Below are 8284 nucleotides of genomic sequence, written 5' to 3' on the forward strand. Positions count from 1 at the left end.
TCAAGAAGCATTTTAACATTGTTATATTCTTCTTTGATGACCGTTGAGTGAGCTATAGGGATAGGAGCGTAAGTATTCGTGTTATGCAGTAAAACAGCCTTAGTGCTGCGTTTTGAAGAATCAATGAAAAGTCGCCATTCTGCGTCTCTGTACACATTTTTCTTCAAGTGGTTCATTAGTCCGTTAACCTCAGTGCTGTACACTTAAGAGGTCTCTTCGTCTTTAACGAAAAACTTTCTGAATTCTTTGTCCTTGTCGCGATAGAATGAAACTTTTGTCTTTGGCTCTAGAAGATTTCTTCTTTTTAGAAATGAAGCAGCAAATTCAGCGCCATCTTTCGGTAATCCAAGATCTCTAATAAAATCATTCAATTCTAGTTGCGACATTAATATTGGAACCTTCAATTTCATTTTATGCACGCCATATTCGTGATCTTTTTCGTCATTTTCATCGGAATCATCAGAACTATTTTCTGTTCGATCACTGGTTTCACTACCGTCTCCATGACGTTGACATTCAACTTCCATTCTATCATCTTCTAAAGCGCTTAAATCAGTCTAGCGTGCATTTTTATTGATTTCAATTGCTCTTGTGACTGTGCACACATTAATGTACAAAATGTTATTTTTATTTTGGCGTTGAACCCTTTGACGGAATTCATGCAAAAGTAGCAGTCCTTCGCAATAGCGGGTTTTTTCTATGTGGTTGGTGTAGAGTACTTGCGGTACTTTTCATTGTTTGAATTTTTTAGACGATGTAACATAAGTCTGCAGGAATTGCAAATGACGTGGGGAACCCATTTTGTTTCTTAGTGCATTAATTTACGGTCAAAACACTTTTCGCAAAGACTTTTCACTTCCTCCTCGATTGATTTTCGCAAACTGCTCACTTGATATTTTACTACAAATGTAACAGAATGAATCTGAGCTATTCTTGAAGGCATGCGATTGAGAAATGCTCGCAGTTTTTTTCCTTGTAGCATGAGATCTACACCAACCAAGTGATCCATTCATGAAGAGCTACGGTTGCATGATGACGACGTCGGAGAGCCCGCTTTCCCACGCTGACCAGACGCCGATACTGGGGTTTTTCCCTGCATTGTAATACACTTTTTACCTGTGTCTGCCATGACAGCATGAACGCCGTTTGCCCAGGGGCTCAGCCAATGTGGATCCGTTGTCCACCGTCACCACGTGGAGGTGCCCTGGTTACAGACACAGGCGAATAATGCTAGCAAAAAGCGGTTACGAAACTCCAGACATTTACTGCTATTAATGTCAAAATATGAAAGTACGCAAAAACAGGGTTGACAGCGCAATCGGTTAGGTTAGGTCAGGTTTTGTTAGGTTAGGATAGGTTAAATCTCTATGTAGGTTAAGCCGAAGCTGAATGAAACGGTACCGCGAACACAACGGGACAACACAATGAGTTTAATTGTGTTTCTTGAGGTTAGGTTAGGTGAGGCTAGGTTAGATTTATTTCTGGGTTAGTTTCGAGTTGACCCATTCGATGTAGCACACATTTGCTACTGAGAAAATATGCTTCCAGAGCTTTACGTGTAGTTCAATAAATTTCTGTTAATTCAGGTTAGGTGAGGTCAGGTTCTGTTAGGTAAAGTTATATTAAATAAGTTAATATCAGGCAAATGTTGATCCTTCATAGTTGTCGACATGTTTTTGAAGTGAAAATTTGCATCACTGGCATTATTTTCAAATTTATTTGCCTCAGTGCATGATTTTTCGTCATTTTTTGAGGTTATGGCTCAACCATGACGTGATGGGTGATTTTTGATACCGAATTTAAATTCAGCGCCCCAAAATCCATAGGAATACGTGTGTCATGTTACCAGATCCGCACACTTTTTTTTGTGTGTTTGTGTAATGAATGTACCTGTAACCGACACCAACTGCCGAGCGTGCAAGCAAGAGCCACAAACGATTGGACATGTTTTCAGTGGATGCTCAAAGTATGCACGCTCCGGATACATAGAGAGACACAATGCGGCTCTAAAAGTGTTATATTACCATCTGCAACATTTCTATCTTGTTGATTTGATGCCCGTCTTGCCATACGCCCAGTGGGAACTGGAGTCCGTTGTAAAGATAATCAGTCTAAGATATACTGGAATTTCTCGTTCTCCACCACTTAACATATTAGTACTACAAAGCCTGTTATTGTCCTCCGAGATCTGAAGACCAAGATAATTACGTCTGCCGCGTATGGTCATCCGCGGCTAGAGACCGCACTCTAAGGAACAGTGTTTTACGAATTATCTTGCGTAAATTTCCCGTTCTTGCTTACCCTCTAGGATAGATGGAACAGGAGTGCATGACGTACCGAAGGTGTTCTCGCGTTGTTGTCGCGGTAGGGTTTGTGCTTTCCTCTCATGACTTTAACGGCTATGTTGGCGGTAACACTGTTACTGACACGGTTTCCCATGCCAGATAGGCTGATAATGAAGTGGAGAGGGACTTAGAAGAACAGTAAAACCCAAATAATAATGTAGATTAAATTAGAGATATTAAAACACTTGATACCTCCCGAGGATCGTCGGGCGCCCCTGAGGCCACAGCTGGTCGCCACAGCATGCGGGACGGTGGCGATGGTGGGCTGCGAGATGGTCAGACAGATTTCACTAATCAAACTGCTGGCCAGCAATAACATCTGCGACAAACAATAAGTAGTGGAACATCAACTGAGCCTGCTGAGGATGCTTTGGCTAGCGTTAGCTATTTGCAGCCAACCACCTCGACAGACATACCGTGGGAGAGCAACAAGTGAACATTAGTTAGAGAAAGCCGCGTCATACAGTTAAGCAGGCACAATTGATTTTCATCTTGAACCTATTAATGATCCAACACCATTACATCATCCAGAGGTGGATGGCCTTATGCAACTAGATTCAGAAGCAGATGTTCAGTGACCAAACAGCAATAAAAATGGACATACCATATAAACAAAGATGTTATGCGCCTTTTTTTGGCAGAGAAATGTGGGCAAAGTGTGAGGAGAGATTATTGTAGACTCTTACTTAAATACCCAGAGTTACCAAAATGAGCAGAATCTGACAGATAAAAAAGCTCAATTTCTGTAAACAGATTGCTTTCGGCTGTTAAAATAGCTGCTATCAAAATGGAAGTAGAGCATCAGTTTCCTATTGATAAACTCCCCTTGGAAGATGTGGACAACGAAGACTTGATTACGGCTGAAGGCATAGGTGCTAGGGAAAATGAACATCATGTACCGGATCCACTAGAACCACAGCGGATATTAATAACGATGACATGGATAGCGAACTCCCAGAAAAACTACAGCACCTTCAAAGAAATTTGGGTCATGCTTATTAGAATTTAGATACTAATAGAATAACTAAACAACAAGGTTTTACCTACGTATTTAAACGTAACACAAACTGTGGTAAAGGTGCAAACTCTTGTATGCTGTGCAGCTGTGACAACCCTTAGAACGTTGGGCCCCAGAACTAGGCCTGCAAATGCAGTTTTTCTCCCAGCAAGACATCGAGATCCACCATGGAAGATCAGGATGGATATGGATATCAGCAAAGCAAGGTGCAAATTGGGTCGATTAACTCAATATAAAAAAGGCAATAGAACCAGAAAGCTGATAAACCATGTTACTAAAATCATCTACCCGCGCTATATCGAGACTATTGAGAATATTGCATGAGATGAAAGACTCCCAACGGCAGAGACTTGATGTTCTAACTGCCAGACTGCGTCGCGACAAGGAAAGTAGTGCACGAAGGAAACAAAATCGAAGCTTTCAGATAGGTGAAAGAAGGTTCTATCGTGAACTAAGTGTAAAGCAAAATAACCAGCAATATACCGAAGTCCCTCAATTGAAAGATATGATTAACTACTGATCGGGTGTTTAGGGAAAAATGAACAGATGCAATTTGGACACTGCGTGGTTCAAACTGGAGAAATTAATGGGAAGCAATAGCCTTAAAATGTAGCTAACAAATATCATAGTTTTAAATGTTTCAGCGTTCTTGAGAAGGGCAAGTAACTGGAAAGCTCCAGGTGTGGACATAATGCACAGCTTCTGGTACAAGTACTTGACGAGTCTACATCTTGCATTGGGACGGTGTTTTCAGAAAATCATTGAACATCCAGATCTGATGCCAGGCTTTATACTCCAGGGTACTACGTATATGTTACCTAAAAACCAGATGCTCAAAATCCATCTGAATTCCGACAGATAACCTGCCTTCCAACAATTTATAAATGTCTTACAGCTATCATTGCAGATGAGGTATATTCTCATTGCGACGAGAATGACATCCTTGCAGAAGAACAAAAAAAAAGTTGTAAAAACTCACGAGGTTGTAAACATTTTGTCACTATAGACGAAAAGACGAAAAGGCTAAAGAAACTCACATATAAAATACATTGACTAAAAGCAAGCGTTTCCTTTCGTGCCGCATGACTATTTGCTTCGAGTCTTATAACTTTACAAAATTTTCCAGCGCATCATTGACTTTTTAAGTCGTGCGATGAGACTTTAGAGTACAATAATCAGGTATTTTGATAATGAACAAACAAGGATAACTAGATCAATACGCATTACAACGGGTATATTTCAGGGAGACTCCTTGAGTGCACTTTGGTTCTTTTTATAATTTAACCCATTGAGAAAAACAGTAAACAGCATGTCTAATGGGTTCAGAATTCATGATAATGAGGATGGTCATCAAGTGAGCAATCTTCTGCACCTGGATGACCTGAAGCTGAACGCTAGTTCAGGCGATAAACTGCAACAAGTGATCGATGTCACAAAGCAGTTTTCCAATTATATCCACATGAAGTTCGGACTAGATAAATCTAGAACAGTGAATTTAATCAGAGGGGAATTAAAGACTGCAGACTTAGAGAACGAGTTTGAAAATAACATCGAGGCAATGACTGCAGGCAAATCATATAAATATCTAGGCATTCTTGAAGCTAAGAGTATTCAGCATACGATATTTAACATAAGCCTAATGGCTGCCTTCACTACGAGACTCATATTGATTATGAATAGCTTTTTCAACTCGGCAAACAAAATCAGGGAATCAACACATATGTCATCCCTGTGGTCATCAAGTGGTCTAACACCGACCTTGAAAAGTTAAACAGAATCGTCCGCGTAGAAATGACAAAGCACCGAATACACAACAAAAATTCAACGATTGAAAGGGTGATTCTACCCTGACATATCTGGGGTAGGGGCGTTGTGGATGTCAAAAAACTGTATGAGTCACAAGTTACACAGTTGAAGGATTATTTTAACAGCAAACGAAATGTTGCGCTTTACAGCACCATCTGTAGAGCGGATATTGACTACACGCCCTTGAATTTGTTCTCAGATGGGGCCTTGAATATCAGGGCAAAAACCATAGAGGAATTAGAAATACAATAGAGGCAGAAAGCTATCCACGGCAAGCACCCCAAAACGTTACATCAACATCAAGTGGTTAGTGAGGCATCCAATATTTGGCTGAGAAAGGGTGGTCTGTATCCAGAGACGGAAGGATTCGTCATTGCGATGCAGGGCAAGGTTGTCAGCACCAGGAATTATCGTAAACACGTGTATCATCAAGATGTGTTCAACCGGTGCCGATTGTGTGGAGATACCAACGAATCCCTCGAGCACATTATTGATGGCTGTCGCCTAATGGCTCAGATTGAATATAGGGATTATGATGTAGTAGGCATTATACATCAACAACTTGCCCTAAACCTAGGACTTTTAAAAGAATGGATGCCTTTCTACAGATACATTCTAATGCAGGTGCAGGTATACAGTCGTCTATTTAGCGTTGATTATCCGACTGGGCAGTTAGTCGGCTAATCGACTGGGTCGGCTAGTGGGCTGCGACAAGTATATTTTATGTTTGTATTTCTTCTTGTGGTCTTATATTCGATTCCGAGGAGTTATAACTGATGGTTGGCACGTCAACCAGGACTACGCTACATTTGAACGCTTTTTAGGGGCGACAAAAAAGTAATTATATATTAAATGTAATTTATTATTATTATTATTATGAAAGTAAATAACCTTATCATTTTTTATATCTCATAATCTCATTTTCAACCAAAAGTGGCCTAGTCTCTTACGCCGCGTCACACTCTTCAACTACTACTGAATCCAAGTGCTCATCTGTTTCTGTCTTTTGAATTAACCCACAAATATATATTTTTTTTGCAATTCATGGTATATTTTTAAAATTTTTACGATTTTTTTCGATTGAGCTTCGGCCCATTTTTAAAGCACTAAGAAATTTAAGTTCATTCATGAGAATCTTTTTAAAAAGAAAAAAAATACATTTTTCTGGAAAAGTTTACAAGACAGAAAAACAATGTTGATAAGTAAACTTGTTCATTTCAAAAAGATCTACTTTACTTTGGATCACTTTTTGATGAAACGTATTTATTTTTTGTATTAAACGTGATAACGCTTTTAACACATACAAAAGTCCATTTGCCGGCTAAACTATGCGAAATTAAAAAAGGTCAAAAAACTAATTATTGCTTTTAAGAAGACGTGAAAAATTATCTTATTCATTTTTGTGAAATAAATTACGGTTTCTCATTTAACATCGAAACTGCTATAAGCAAATCGAAAATTAAAAAATGCAGCTAATCGATGCCATAGAAATGAAGAAAACTCTTGAACTCTTTAAAAAGATCAAAAGAATCATATTTTTACAAGATAACGTTATATAACTCGAAGCTCAATTATTACATGTATATTTAAAAATAATTGATTAAATGGCAATTCTTGTTTTATAAAAAATTAATAATGAATTAAGGACTATAATACTATAATATTTTCGTAAAATAAATTAAAAGTAATTTTAATGGAAATTACATACACAAGTGAGTATGTATTAAAATCAACCAGAATTCTGATTTTTTTAACCAGAAAAAATAGTAAGGGCATATTTAACCAGAATTCTGGTTGTCTTTAAAAATAGACGTTTCGAAAGTTTAGAAATAATTGCAAGTAAATTTTTTTACTTGTATTATACTGTGAAAGGAGTGTTTTGAGTTCGTCTTGAATATTCTGTAGAATTACATTGTATTGTTGTGAATTATTTTGCATTCTTTCATCCAAATTAATAACGTCAGTTATTATTTTGCATTCTTGCATTCAAATTAACAACTTCAGTTATTTTTACGCGAATTCTTGAATCCGAAGTATTCGGGTAATGCCTGCTACACAGTTTAAATATGAGTTTACACTTTTATGCATTTCTTTGCGACAGGAGCGACACAGTCAATGAAAGTAAGAACAGAAGACTTAAAAAATTTTTAAATTATCGGAATTCTCGGAATTATTTGTAACTCCATTTAACGCATTATGAATTCTTCGGGATTCCTTCCTAACCTCTTAAACTCCTTAGAATCCTTGTCATTTGTTTTGCTTTATTTTGAAATTTATAAATTCATTAATTCTTTACCTTAAAATGCTTTACATTAAAATTTCTAATTATTAGTTAATCTCTCAGTCGATTCTAATTTTCTGTTCTTTTTTTTTCTTTTTTACATTTTCTAGGTGCACCTGAATCAAAATGTCATTCTGAATTCGTAAAACTAATAAAGGCCTTAGGTATATTCTAAATCAATTATTTTAAACTAAATTAGTTTTTTATATTTTTTTACAATTGAAACGCGTATTTTAGTCAGAACTTGTTATCGGTGAAGCTTATTATCATTCGTCTTTATGGTTTCTGTAGGCTATAGAGCATTAAGTAACCAATAATTTAACTTTGTTCATTACAACGAAGCCTAACGATGCTAACAGCGAAGTTTGACACAAGGTGGTGACCCATAATTCATACACTTCCTTGAAATTTTATGATCGATTTTGGGAAAGAGTGCAGCTCAAGTGAATAATTTCTACAAGAGATAGTTAAATCATGAATTTCCGAACCCATTTGCTTTTTCATTAAATAGTTGAAAGATAGATGCCTAGAAATATTTAAAAACAAATTTTATTAAATATTATTATACCATCATCAGGTTATTTCCCTTTCGGGGTAGGCGTGACTCACTCGGTGGGAATGGGAATAATGTGAATATTTTAAATAAGGTTCGGAATAAAAATCAATGATAAAACGTAGTTTAAATTAAATTCCCAATTTCGAAAAGTTAGAAAACTAAAAGAATTCAAAATGGAAAGCTGGCGGAGTCGGTTTAAATCTATCAGGAGCATCCAGACTAGTTTTGTTTGATTCTGATTGGAATCCAGCTTCAGACGCTCAGGCAATGGCGAGAAT

The sequence above is a fragment of the Belonocnema kinseyi genome, chromosome 9, assembly GCF_010883055.1.
Source record: "Belonocnema kinseyi isolate 2016_QV_RU_SX_M_011 chromosome 9, B_treatae_v1, whole genome shotgun sequence".
NCBI classification, from domain to species: Eukaryota; Metazoa; Arthropoda; class Insecta; order Hymenoptera; family Cynipidae; genus Belonocnema; species Belonocnema kinseyi.